This window comes from Haliotis cracherodii, unplaced genomic scaffold, assembly GCF_022045235.1.
Source record: "Haliotis cracherodii isolate W230 unplaced genomic scaffold, xgHalCrac1.p SCAF_6, whole genome shotgun sequence".
NCBI lineage: Eukaryota > Metazoa > Mollusca > Gastropoda > Lepetellida > Haliotidae > Haliotis > Haliotis cracherodii.
In genome coordinates this window covers 21,680,636-21,693,374 of record NW_027266319.1, presented here as the reverse complement: position 1 = coordinate 21,693,374, position 12,739 = coordinate 21,680,636, and the positions used below count along the sequence as shown (strand labels likewise).

Here is a 12,739-nt window from a genome sequence, read left to right as displayed (position 1 = left end):
TCAACATGATGTGCGATTATCTTGGTTATGAGTTTTCACAACTTCTTAATTACTCACTGGGACTTTATTAATGAACATTATTTGCGTGGCGGATGCTATAGAGAGAGCATGGCATTCTTACCCTTTTCCCGAACACCTGGTGTCCTCACTGACTTCAGTGATCAATTCATACCATTTCTTTCCACCATGTATTGCCATATGGAATCCATATTTCGTCAGAGTGAGTGAGTGAATGAGTTGGGTTTAACGCCGTTTTTAACAGTATTCCAGTCATATCACGGCGTGTCAGCTTAATGTGATGCAGGTCTAAGACGGTTACCACTTCGGTGAAACCCACGAGCACGGGTATGGTGCTGACAAACCTAGAAACATAATCGTGGCGAACCGGGATTCGAACCCACAATCATAGGTTTCCGGCGAGCCCAAAGGACGCAACTCTGCACAGCGAATCACGGCGCCTTAGACGACTGGGCCATATTTCGTCAGACAAGCAAGAAAGACAAAGGCACTCTTGAGAGATTTTGAAATAGTTTACTGAATAATTTTGCTCAACATTTAATTTGTAGTGTGTTGTTTACAGGCGAGATCAACCCTTCATGTTGGCCAACAACCGGATAAAACCTGAAAACAATGCAAAATATGTTTTATATGATATATAGTACATAAATATATCTTTCCTTACTTTGACACAGCTTCAGCAGAGGGGTTTTTAAAATGATCTCTTTATACACATTTGAGAAATGTATGCAGAATGAAATAAACTTGTGGTTTGAAATGCATGTAGTTTGTCGATTGCTTTGAGGCTTTCAGGACCTACTCTAAGATGTAGGTCTTTTCTTTCTTTCGATTCTAATTCTTCCACACACGCCGCTGAATCGATCACTCCAGACTAAGTTCTTCTTGGCCTCGGCGGAATCCCCATCTATCTTGATACACCACAAGTCCTTTGCGCACCTGTTTATAAAGGACATTATCATGATAAATTGTTTACTTAAATCACCGCTTACATGACAAACACGAAAGCTTCAAAAAGGTATATACTATCGCTTAAAATATAAGATCTCACGTGTAAACAAGGTTTGAAAGTGAAATCATATTTGAAGTTATAAACACAAAGAAAAATGTTACGCACACCCCTATTTCTGAACCATGACTAATGGCAGAAATCATGGCATGGGATGACTGACCACAGGAGCATCGGATATAACAAACATTTGACAACAAATAAAGAAGATATTGGTGAATTGTGATTGAAATTTACTGACAAAAACATCATGGTAACACAGGTACCTCAAAAAGTATGGCGTGGCAGTATTACTTAAACGAGTTACGTTTGCTGCTTCATGTGAAAATGTTCCTTTAAGTCTCTACTTGAAATGACACGTGAAACATATCAGTAGCGGGTATAACCGCCACGTGCCCGGATGAAGCATTCCACCCTACGTCTCAGGCCTCTGGTCAGACGATGGATCTGTTGATGGGTCAACAACAACCACCCTTGATGCAATGCTGCTTCCAACTGGCGTAAACCCTGTACAGGAGGAACACGTGCCTGTATGCGCCCATCCAGAATATCCCAAACATGTTCAAGGGGGTTCAAACCTGGCCTTATTGCTGGCCAGGGTAAAGTCGTTATTGCACTGGCCCTCATGTCATGAGGTCTGGCATTGTCATCCATGTGTTGAGGTCGTGTAACAAGAGGTGATTTTGCCAATCCGAGCGGACATTCTTACTCGTATGCATAAAGAAACAGATCAGCAAGGAGGGAAGCACAACTTGTGTCCATGGAAATGCCTTCTTCTTGCCGACATGTCATATTGCCACATTTCACAAATATATTACCTATAAGGAAGTCCGTCATTTCACAACTGATTAAAGTCAGATCTCAGAGCACGCTGCCTCTACACAAATATCTGAGGACATAACATTACAGGCCACGTCTGAAAGACCTTTGGAGAACTTTGACAACCAATAAAAGGACCAACAAGAAGCCGACATTAGCCAATCATAAAATCAGATTTCTCCAGCTTAACGGCATTAATTTCAAACTGGCAACTTCCATTCCAGTCAACGCTCAGAAAAAGATTTTGACCTCGTTCTCGATTCAAAATTTTAAACTAACCAACCAAGCAAATTCTGGACTGCCTAAGAGATGGCCAAGTTTGTAAGGAAGCACTTTTTACGGGCATAGGAAAGTCTCGTTCGTTTGGAATGTTTATCCCACTGAAGCGAGACATAGGCGATGATTTTTACGGAATCATTCGTACGGACCGTAACTGTCGTTCGGAGAACCGCGTGTTGATCTATTCGAGTTGAAGAACGTACATTTGTTTCAGTCACCTTCGTATTTCAACAATATACTATAAAATACTAACGCCACTTACCTAATATGGTGATCCAAACATTGGTAAGAAAAGCAATGGAAAGAGCTGATAATTATCATTCTTTACCAAATAATTATTCCTGTATCTCTGTAAATCTTATGTAAAGAACTTACTTTGGGTTCAGTCCAGAGCAAGGTTGCCCGAATTTAGTGGGACATACATCACAGCAATGGCAGAGGTCTTTTACGTAGTTCTTTCTTCTGCATCCCCTGGGCGCCGCACATTTCGTTTGGGCACATGGAATACAGGAGAGACCATTCCCCTGGTCTACAAGCACCACAAGGACAACCACAACCAAGAGGATATATCTCATATCTATCTGTTTCGTATTCTACTTATGAACGCTTGGCTATCAGAAAAGAGACGAAACGTTTTAGTTCTAAACATTACTTATATACTGCTTTCGGTATAGACACAGTGGGATGGGTGGGGTCGGGGAGGTGTCTATGCGAGGCTATATCCTCCACACAATCAATGTATGCAATACAGTTATTGCAGGTGGTACGTTAACCACGCCCATACATTCAAACACATTTCCCTCTGTTAAAATACCTTCTCAGTCAATATTCACGTATGCATAAACATTTTAGCGTGACAAAACTCATACTTCCTCACAATGACATGAGCAGCTGTGTGTTTGCAATTCACGTGGACATATGCAGGTGACGGAAAATCGTTGAGTTTTATGTAGTGCCTGTGTCCTATCTAATACAAAGTATGTCTCGGGTGTTGGTATTGGCAGTATGTCCAAAACCTCACAATATTACTAGAACATATTGGCCAGGCATAGGGAAAAAGAACAGATTTTTTTTCCAATGTTGTTTGTTGTTAAATAAACTACTCAAAGTTTGCGAAGGACTAAGTTTTGATCCAATAGATGATGTTTGAAATATCCTGGTATGCATTGAACGAAAGGGTCATGCAAGAGGAATGTATCGTTGTATTTGCATCCGACTGCCCCGTCATCGCAGACTGGCACTTTTAGACTGGGCTGAATATCACCTCATTTAGACAGACCAGGACCGGGCTCCAGTACTTATCACTGATGAATCAAAGATATTGTCTACACTTCACGGGTCGTCGTGCCCTAGTGTGCCGTAGACAAGATTTCAGGATTCCAACGTAGCCAAAAATAACCTCTGTGGAGGGGGTTCAATCATGATTTGGGGTGGAAGTATAGCGAGGCACGATGACAGGTGTACGTCTTAGGGATGAAACTCTGGATGTGTACATGAGACCGTATGCTGGTGCAATCGGACCGGACTTCATCTTTATGGACGACAAGGGACGGCCTGATCGTGCCAGGGTCGTTGATGCCTATGGCAGGAGACCATTGTCTGCATGGAGTGGCCAGTCCGGTCACAAGACTCGGTAATACTCTTACTAAAGAGTGGTACAATCTTCCCTTGGCAAACACTTATTGGGCGCATCAGACGACGGTGCCAGGCTGTGATCGTACACCACATGGATTACATGCGCGAGAGTGTTGTTTGGGACCCGTAATGGGATGTCCTCAGATCTTTGTTTAGCGATAGCGAGAACTAAGATCTGAATTTATTAAGATTGGTTTTGATCAGATACTCTCCTTATAACCGACTAATTTATTGGTCACATGTTGTTTGTTGGTATTCTCCACACACACACACACGCCGTGAGAGCAGGATGAAATGGTTTAGAGTCGAATATTTTGGCTATTTGAAACTGTCTGGTACTTAAGGCCCCTTTAGTTTCACTCGCTACATTTGTTCAGTAATGATTCAAAAGCCGACTGACCCTTGTGGCGCCACTAGCCATGCCTATACCGTCCTCGTTCCTTACTATGATCCACATCATCCTTCGTGTTGTTCCCCCCGTCACTGTTCTGTCAAAGTCGCCCAACGAATTATTACATACCACGTCATTGATTCATGATACTCGTGTATTCGACGTCTAACGCCTCATTCCTCACCAAAAGGTATCGAATATGGAGTGGGAACAGTGAGCCAACGGGCATCACAAGATGTCATGCCTACCATGTAACCTTTTTAAGTGTTCGTAACCTTGGCGACCCTTTTCCTTCATTGCTTAGGCATAACTTTAATTAAATATTTATTACGTACCTCACAGTCGGTTAGCTGTCGGGCTACCAATCCGGTCGCGAATTCGCATCCGACGGATTGTTGCGGCAGACGTCGTTCTAATGAGAAGGTGTCGTGCCTATTCCGAAGGCGCCGAATAAACTTTTTCTTCTCCTTATTATACTTCGTAGTGTTTGAAACCCATAACTGTTGTTGCGTCCTTAAGATATGGTTAATATACTGATGCAACTCTCTCTCTCTCTCTCTCTCTCTCTCTCTCTCTCTCTCTCTCTCTCTCTCTCTCTCTCTCTCATGTAACATATATATATATATATATATGTGGTGTGTGTGTGTGTGTGTGTGTGTGTGTGTGTGTGTGTGTGTGTGTTCAATGAATTCAATATTCGTATAACGGTGTTGACAACATTTTTCTGAAGTTGTGTTTGTAGTTTATGCTGTTAAAGAGTGAACGGGAGAAGTTAGTTCAATACATGCAACATATGTGCAATGTTTGATTGATCATGTGAAACTGTGGGGATTACTCGGAAGAATAAGTCCCCAATATCCTATGATTGTCATGAAAGCCGATAAAGTTGGTTAGGCTCGGCGACTTGGGTTATTACATTTCATCGTGGCTCAATGGAATGTCTCCTCAAGACTTGACTGCCTCCGCGGTTTAGTGGTGAGAGTGTCTGCCCGGAGAGCGATAGGTCGCTGGTTCAATCCCCTGGACGCATCATACCTAAATACGTCAAAAGATTGTAGTTCTTGTCACCCTGCCAGGTTCTAGGCATTAAGGGATAAAACAAGCACTGGTAGGCCCGGAGTTGGATATCAATGTTTAAACCACGCCTTGGTATCTCTGTGGTCTACTACTGTAAAAGTGGCATTAGTATGCATTAACACAAGCCCATGCAACCTAAAACACGCACTTGCTTAAGTGTCCGTAACCTAGGCGACCCTTTTCCTTCATTGCTTAGGCATAACTTTAATTAAATATTTAAAACGTACCTCACAGTCGGTTAGCTGTCGGGCTAACAATCCGGTCGCGAGTTCGCATCCGACGGATTCTTGCGGCAGACGTCGTTCTAATGAGAAGGTGTCGTGCCTATTCTAAAGGCGCCGAATAAACTTTTTCTTCTCCTTATTTTACTTCGTAGTGTGTGAAACCCATTACTGTTGTTGCGTCGTTATCACATGGTTAATATACTCTCTCTCTCTCTCACTCTCTCAAGCAGCTGCTGATGTTGAAGTTCCGGTCGAAATGTCGAAAAAACAACGTAAACGCCTAAATCGTAAACGATCATCAAAGATACCCTCACCTTTAGAGGTACATGTCACGGTTGAAATCCATAACTCCTTTGACCTTCGGAAGATGGAGGTGACTCCATCTTCAGAACACAGACACAGGAGTCCATCTTCCTCACGTGCACATGAGAGATCCCCGATAGAACCGCCATAAGCCAATCTCCTTATTTAATTCAGTGGAATTGCAGAGGACTTTAGAATAATTTTAATGAAGTACAGTTATTAGCACAAGATAACAAAACGTCAGTATTTAGTTTGCAAGAAACATATCTTCAACCAACTGATAAATTTGAATTGCGTCAGTACAATTCTTATCATTCTTTCACACCACCAGGTGATACGTATTCTGCATTAGATCTGTCGATCACTGATTCTAACATATATACTGAATTTGAATTGTCAGTCCACGATGACCTTTGTGGAAGTGATCATTTTCCGACTGTAATTACAGCTGTATATCCCACTGATGCCCCACCTTCAACAAGATGTAATTTTTCCAAAGCAAATTGGCCATTATATCAAACCATATGTGCTGACAAATTGAAACCAAACCTTTTTATAGATGTTCATGACCCAATTTATAGCTGATGAAACTATTCCTAGGTCCTCTTTGAACCCACATCTTCGAAAACCATGGTTTAATGACGAATGCAAACAAGCTAGGAAGCGTAGGAAGAAGGCAGAGAAATATACTGAGTCAAATTAAAAACTTCATTTTTAATAATTAATGTCCAAAGAAGGATTTTAATTAACGGTGGTAACCATAATTTGTTCCAAAGCACCTACGGTATTCGGTAACATCAACAGTTTAAATCATAAGTCCCACGCACAAGAATCTGATGGCACACAAGTTCAGTAGCGTGTATGGCCACCATGTGCGTTGACAACTGCCACACAACGCATCCGCATGGACCTTGTGATGCTTGTGAACACATGATTGGGAAGACGACGCCATCGTTGCTGCAAAATGATGCCAAGATCTTGCAAATTCTGTGGTTGGTTCTGGAGTGCGCAGACTTCTGCCAAGAGCATCCCAGACGTGTTCGATGGGATTGAGGTCGGGAGACCTTGACGGCCAGTCCATGACCGGGTCCATGGGCTGCCATAAAAGGCAGAAGTTCTGGTGCCAGTACCTGGTCGCGGTAAGCAGCAGCGTTGAGGTTGCCACGGATGACAAGAAGCCTTGAACATGCATTGCCACAGAAAGCACCCCACACCATGACACTTCCGCCTCGAAATCTGTCAACTTCCTGTACACAACACTGAGCGTAACGTTCATGACAGCGCCTCCACACCCTCGCCCTACCATCAGCAAATCGAAGATTAAATCGGGATTCATCACTGAAGACGACTTGATTCCAATTCCTCTGAGTCCATCGTAAGTGTCGCTGTGCCCACAATTGACGTTGACGTCTGTGTAATTGAGTCAGAGTCGGCCCGCAGTATGGCCGTCGTGCTTGATGTTGAGCAGTTCTCAGACGGTTTCGAACAGTTTGCGCACACAGTCCACCCCTAAAAAGTTCATTTCTGGTTGATGTAGCCGTCAAAATTCGGTTACGGAGGTGACGTAAGACAGTCTGACGATCCTCTGCATGTGACGTCACAAGTGGTCGACGAGTGCGATCAGCGGTGGTACCCGTTTGCTGTAGACGCGTCTGTAAATCATAAACAGTCCGTCGACTACAACCCATCGTCCTTGCGACTTCAGCTACGGAAGTTCCCTTCTGCAACATGCCGATGGCACGTTTACGTTGCACATTTGAAAGGCATGGCATGACAAATGGCCGTAAAGACTTTGTTTTTCTGTGTTTTTTGTGGTTTTTTTAAAGACTGCTAACAAGTATGGCTGAAAACACGTGAGGTATTATGGCCACGTGACCAGTTGCATGTGAAAAACCACTTTTGCCACTATAGAGCTGTCCACATTATTTTGATCGATTCACCTGCACAAAAACGGGTGTTATCTGAAGACAATACGTGGCCATTACTGTTCAAATACACAGTAAGGGCCCACAATGATAACTGGTCAAAATGTTAGGAATGTGAAGTTTTTAATTTGGTTCAGTATAATTTCGACGCCATCCTACCGTTCATAATTTAAACAATGTGAAAATCAATTCTGCCAAGGCTCGACGATCCTTTAAAGACAATAAACGTCAGTATTGGAAGAATTATGTGACTAAAATAAATTCACGCACGCCTATGTCAAAGGTATGGAACATGATCCAAAGAATCAAAGGCAAAGGTTCTAAAACTAGTATTCATCATCTCAAAGATGACAATAACTTATTGACCTAAAAATCAGACATTGCAAACAAATTGTGCGAAAGTACAAACAACAACAAGAAAGGAAAAAAGTTAATTTCAATTCTGACAATGGCGAAGACTATAATGAAGTTGTTTCACTACATGAACTACACGCTGCTTTAGTACAAGCTCATGATACTGCAACTGGTGCTGATGATATTCATTATGTAGAGGGGAATGTCCGAGTAACTCTCCATTCCTTAAAAATAATGGAGCAGAGGCCCCGCAGGGGCCGAGGCCCATTATTTTTAAGGAATGGAGAGTTACGAGGATATTCCCCTACTTAAAACTCATCCCTACTTTTACACTTTGACAAAATATTCTGTATTTGAAAATATTTTCAAGCTCCGTGGCGAGTTGACATTTACAATGCATGGTACACGACTCTTCATAATTGTGTTGGGTCCTAAACTAGAATTTATCAATCGCTTGCACATTGTTAACACATGCTGATGGGTATAATTGGAAATATAGAGCCTCGAACAAGCGATATTTATGTTACATTATTTGTTTTTTCTCGTCAAAGGTTTATCTAACTATCTATAAATATGAACATTGTTGTGGCTAACGTGCTCTAACACAAAATATATACATATTATTTTGAGCTTTTAAGCCTTATGCAAAATTGTGAAAGTATTTAATAGTAAATAAAAAAATAGTTCCGTCTGTTCCAAGTGGAAATTAATTCAAATTTTGCTTCAAGATAATGTACAGTTGACAAGCAACTCTCCATTCCTGAAAAAATAATGGAGCGTTCAAACAATGGAATGACGTCACAGATGTGTTTTAACAGCTCTTAAAACACTTGCCTGAATCTTGCCTCACAACACTACTAAATCTCTTGGATGATATTTGGACAACAGGACATTTTCCTCCTTCGTGGCGAAATGCCATAATTATACCCATACCAAAGCCTGGCAGGGATCATACAGATCCATCAAATTATAGAACCTATTTCGTTAACTAGCTGTGTTTGTAAAACCATGGAGCGCATGGTAAATAATCGATTAGTTTGGTTTTTAGAAACCAATAATCTGATTAGTAATATCCAATGCGGTTTCCGTAAAAACCGAAGTACAATTGACCATTTGGTTCGTTTAGAATCATTTATTAAAAATGTTTTTGTCAATAAACAACATGCTGTATCTATCTTTTATTATCTTGAAAAAGCTTATGATGCCACTTGGAAGCATGGTATTTTAAAAGATTTACAGGACTTTGGTTTAAGAGGCCACTTGCCTCAATTTTTATCACAGTTTTTAAGACAGACAATTTCAAGTTCGTGTTGGTTCAACCCTGTCTGATCATTATAATCAGGATCAGGGGGTTCCACAGGGCAGTATTTTGTCTGTCACATTGTTTAGTATAAAAATAAATAGTTTATCAAAAGTATTAAATGACTCAATTGATAGGCCCTTAGTATTCAGAACATGTAAATGGTGGTGGATGATGCACATGAATGTTAATTATGTTGTGTTCTGTTTATCACTGTGTGGTGGACAAACATCTATAAGTTGCGTAGTATAAAGAGATACCATGCCACAGTTTAACATGAATACCCCACTCACACACAGATTACTGACTCCGAGCCGAGCCGACCAGTCCCCTTAATGACGAGCACCAGGCAGGGTAACAAAAAGTACCATCGTTTAACGTCTTTTGGTATGACGCGGCCTCGGATCGAACCCCGGACCTTTCGCTCTCTGGGCGGACGCTCTACCTCTAGACAACCGAGGCGGTACATTTAAAGGTATATACAAAATATGACACATCGTTTGTCAACATGATGTGCGATTTTCTTGATTATGAGTTTTCACAACTTCTTAATTACTCACTGGGACTTTATTAAAGAACATTATTTGCGTGGCGGATGCTATAGAGAGAGCATGGCATCCTTACCCTTTTCCCGAACACCTGGTGTCCTCACTGACTTCAGTGATCAAATCATACCATTTCTTTCCACCATGTATTGCCATATGGAATCCATATTTCGTCAGAGTGTGTGAGTGAATGAGTGGTTGAGTTTAACGCCATTTTTAACAGTATTCCAGTCATATCACGGCGTGTCAACTTAAGGTGATGCAGTTCTCAGACGGTTACCACTTCGGTGAAACCCACGAGCAAGGGTATGGTGCTGACAAACCTTGAATCATAATCGGGGCGAACCGGGATTCGAACCCACAATCATAGGTTTCTGGCGAGCCTAAGCGAACTCTGCACAGCGAATCGCGGCGCCTTAGACGACTGGGCCATATTTGGTCAGACATTCAGCACAAGCAAGAAAGACAAAGGAACTCTTGAGAGTTTTGAAATGGTTTACTGAATAATTTTGCTCAACATTTAATAAGTTGTGTGTTGTTTACAGGCGACATAATCCCTTCATGTTGGCCAACAACTGGATACAACCTGAAAACAATGCAAAATATGTTTTATATGATATATATTACATAGATATATCTTTTCTTACTTTGACACAGCTTCAGCAGAGGGGTCTTAAAATGATCTTTTATACACATTTGAGAAAAGTATGCAGAATGAAACAAACTTGTGTTTGGAAATACGTGTAGTTTGTCGAATGCTTTGTGGCTTTCAGGACTTACTCTAAGATTGAGGTCCTTCCTTTCTTTCGATTTTAATTCTTCCACATACGCCCTCGAATCCATCACAGACTGCTGGTAAGTTCTTCTTGGCCTCGGCGGAATCCCCATCTATCTTGATACACCACAAGTCCTTTGCGCACCTGTTTATAAAGGACATTATCATGATAAATTGTTTACTTAAATCACCGCTTACATGACAAACATGAAAGCTGAAAAAAGGTATATACTATCGCTTAAAATATAAGATCTCACGTGTAAACAAGGTTTGAAAGTGAAATCATATTTGAAGTTATAAACACAAAGAAAAATGTTACGCACACCCCTACTTCTGAACCATGACTAATGGCAGAAATCATGGCATGGGATGACTGACCATAGGAGCTGGGCCATACCAATGTCATCAGATATAACATGCAAACATTTGACAACAAATAAAGAAGATATTGGTGAGTTGTGATTGAAATTTACTGACAAAAACATCATGGTAACACAGGTACCTCAAAAAGTATGGCGTGGCAGTATTAATTAAACGAGTTACGTTTGCTGCTTCATGTGAAAATGTTCCTTTAAGTCTCTACTTGACATGACACGTGAAACATATCAGTAGCGGATATAACCGCCACGTGCCCGGGTGAAGCATTCCACCCTACGTCTCAGGCCTCTGGACAGACGATGGATCTGTTGATGGGTCAACAACAACCACTCTTGATGCAATGCTGCTTCCAATTGGCGTAAACCCTGTACAGGAGGATCACGTGCCTGTATGCACCCATCCAGAATATCCCAAACATGTTCAAGGGGGTTCAGACCTGGGCTTATTGTTGGCCAGGGTAAAGTCGTTATTGCATTGGCCCTTATGTAATTCATGCGAACGATGAGGTCTGGCATTGTCATCCATGTACTGAGGTCGTGTAACAAGAGGGTGATTTTGCCAATCCGAACGGACATTCTTACTCGTATGCATAAAGAAACAGATCAGCAAGGAGGGAAGCACAACTTCGGTCCTTGGAAATGCCTTCTTCTTGCCGATATGTCATATTGCCACATTTCACAAAGATTTACCTATAAGGAAGTCTGTCATTTCACAACTGATTAAAGTCAGATCTCAGAGCTCGCTACCTCTACACAAATATCTGAGGACATAACATTACAGGCCACGTCTGAAAGACCTTTGGCGAACTTTGTCAACCAATAAAAGGACCAACAAGAAGCCGACATTAGCCAATCATAAAATCAGATTTCTCCAGCTTAACGGCATTAATTTCAAACTGGCAACTTCCATTCCAGTCAACGCTCTGAAAAAGATTTTGACCTCGTTCTCGATTCAAAATTTTAAACTAACCAACCAAGCAAATTCTGGACTGTCTAAGTGATGGCCAAGTTTGTAAGGAAGCACTTTTCACGGGCTTAGAAAAGTCTTGTTCCTTTGAAATGTTTATCCTACTGAAGCGAGACACAGGCGATGATTTTTACGGAATCATTCGTACGCACCGTAACTGTCGTTCGGAGAACCGCGTGTTGATCTATTCGAGTTGAAGAACGTACATTTGTTTCAGTCACCTTCGTATTTCAACAATATACTATAAAATACTAACGCCACTTACCTAAAATGGTGATCCAAACATTGGTAAGAAAAGCAATGGAAAGAGCTGATAATTATCATTCTTTACCAAATAATTATTCCTGCATCTCTGTAAATCTTATGTAAAGAACTTACTTTGGTTTCAGTCCAGAGCAAGGTTGCCCGAATTTAGTGGGACATACATCACAGCAATGGCAGAGGTCTTTTATGTAGTTCTTTCTTCTGCATCCAATGGGCTTCGCACATTTTTTTTGCGTCACATGGATAACAGGAGAGACCATTCCCCTGGTCTACAAGCACCACAAGGACAACCACAACCAAGAGGATATATCTCATATCTATCTGTTTCTTATTCTACTGATGAACGCTTGGCTATCAGAAAAGAGACGAAACGTTTTAGTTCTAAACATTACTTATATACTGCTTTCGGTATAGACACAGTGGGATGGGTGGGGTCGGGGAGGTGTCTATGCGAGGATATATCCACCACACAATCAATGT

At 41.4% G+C, this 12,739-nt stretch overlaps 2 long non-coding RNA genes across 2 annotated transcripts; both read right to left on the bottom strand.

Moving 5' to 3' along the window:
• Positions 1 to 516: 516 nt before the first annotated feature.
• LOC139445951 (uncharacterized) lies at positions 517 to 2,756 on the bottom strand. The gene is made up of 3 exons (XR_011651902.1): positions 2,498 to 2,756; positions 818 to 954; positions 517 to 621 (listed from the first exon to the last, which is right to left on the bottom strand). It is a non-coding gene; the product is annotated as an uncharacterized lncRNA (long non-coding RNA).
• Positions 2,757 to 10,376: 7,620 nt separating this feature from the next.
• On the bottom strand, positions 10,377 to 12,456 carry LOC139446756 (uncharacterized). Its single transcript, XR_011651929.1, has 3 exons — positions 12,374 to 12,456; positions 10,657 to 10,796; positions 10,377 to 10,462 (listed from the first exon to the last, which is right to left on the bottom strand). It is a non-coding gene; the product is annotated as an uncharacterized lncRNA (long non-coding RNA).
• Positions 12,457 to 12,739: the final 283 nt, after the last annotated feature.